At 40.6% G+C, this 1,379-nt stretch overlaps 1 protein-coding gene across 1 annotated transcript in view; it reads left to right on the forward strand.

The window, feature by feature from the left end:
- Nucleotides 1–1,379, forward strand: part of LOC107659702 (regulator of G-protein signaling 7-like) — a 56,375-nt gene that overhangs the window by 952 nt on the left and 54,044 nt on the right. The gene's annotated exons all lie outside the window — the stretch shown is intronic.

Below are 1,379 nucleotides of genomic sequence, written 5' to 3' on the forward strand. Positions count from 1 at the left end.
TATTAGGGCTGAACGATTAATTGCATTTGCGATAATATCGCTATATGAGAAAACGCGATTTTTCAATCGCAGAGGCTGCGATTACACGTGACACGTGAGAGTAAAGAGGTGTGATCGACAGTAAACAGCCAAAGGTAACTTAGAGTGGGAGATGGCTTGGTTTGTGAAAGGGAAGAGAAAAGCCATAGATGAAGTCGCACAGACCCAGGCAGGTGCTGGTCGTTTAAAAGCTAAATGCAGAAAATATGACGAGGCATATCTTGCTCTCGGCTTCACTCACCGTGTCTATACCGGACGCCGTGCCGCAACAGCTCTACTGTACACTGGACGTGACAAAGTGACCGTTGCAAATCATTTTAACTTTTGTGTCAGTACGTCATAAATAGAACAAGGCATCAGTTTGTCACGTTGCATCCAGTGTACACAGCATCACTGATTATAATGGGTTCTACTGTATTTTGCCGCTCGCGTCCGGTGTAGACACAGTGTTTAATGTCGTTGGTGAGGAAAGCCTGTGTGTGTGTCCTATGCCTTAGCGGACAGCATGAAACCCACAAAAAATAAATAAATAAAAGAGAGAGAATAATGGTAAGTTATTCTCTCTATGCTATTTTTCAATGTTTCAAGTGATGTAGGTGTTTTTTCCCTGTAGGCTTTTTAAATTAAAAAAACATTAATTTTTCATAATGTTTAGTGAAATTATGTGGTAGTCTCAGGTGGAATGGGGATTCGGGAAAGGGGGGCAGATTTTTTTTTATAGGTTTAAAGGGGGGTGCGACCAAAAAAGTTTGAGAACCACTGATCTAAATTTCTGCAATCTACTTTAGTTTGTGTGATTTTGTTACTGACATCAGAGGCATCATGCCCATTCAAAGTGAGGGGGCACGTGCCTCCTCAGATTTTTGAGCCAAGTGGATTTTGAATGCAGCTTCCAAAAGACAAAAAATAGCCGAATAATATTTTCTATATTTGATACAATCACACCAGCATGATTAAATCTTTCAGCACGTCATATCATCATCAGCTGCTAAATTCAAATCTGTGTTCACTGGCTGGCACTAAGCCAGAGACAGACGCGTCGACGCGTTTTTACAGCACTGTGCATTATAACCAATCACACACGATGCTGTTAAGCTTATGAATGCAATGACCAATCAGAGGCGTTCAGATGAGTCATCGATAAAATGCCGGTGTTTTCTTCACTGGCTGGCTGACTGAATACCTCTTTCTGGCGAATTCTTTCGTTAGAAACAACAAACTGCAGATGTGTATGAATCTGTAAATAAGATATTTCACAGTGTAAACCGCTTCAGTGATTTTAATGGGAGTTTTTGAGAGTGCTTGAACTAGACTGTCACTGTAAAAATTCTTTGATAATG

Source organism: Sinocyclocheilus anshuiensis, unplaced genomic scaffold, assembly GCF_001515605.1.
Source record: "Sinocyclocheilus anshuiensis isolate Anshui unplaced genomic scaffold, SAMN03320099.WGS_v1.1 scaffold75, whole genome shotgun sequence".
NCBI classification, from domain to species: Eukaryota; Metazoa; Chordata; class Actinopteri; order Cypriniformes; family Cyprinidae; genus Sinocyclocheilus; species Sinocyclocheilus anshuiensis.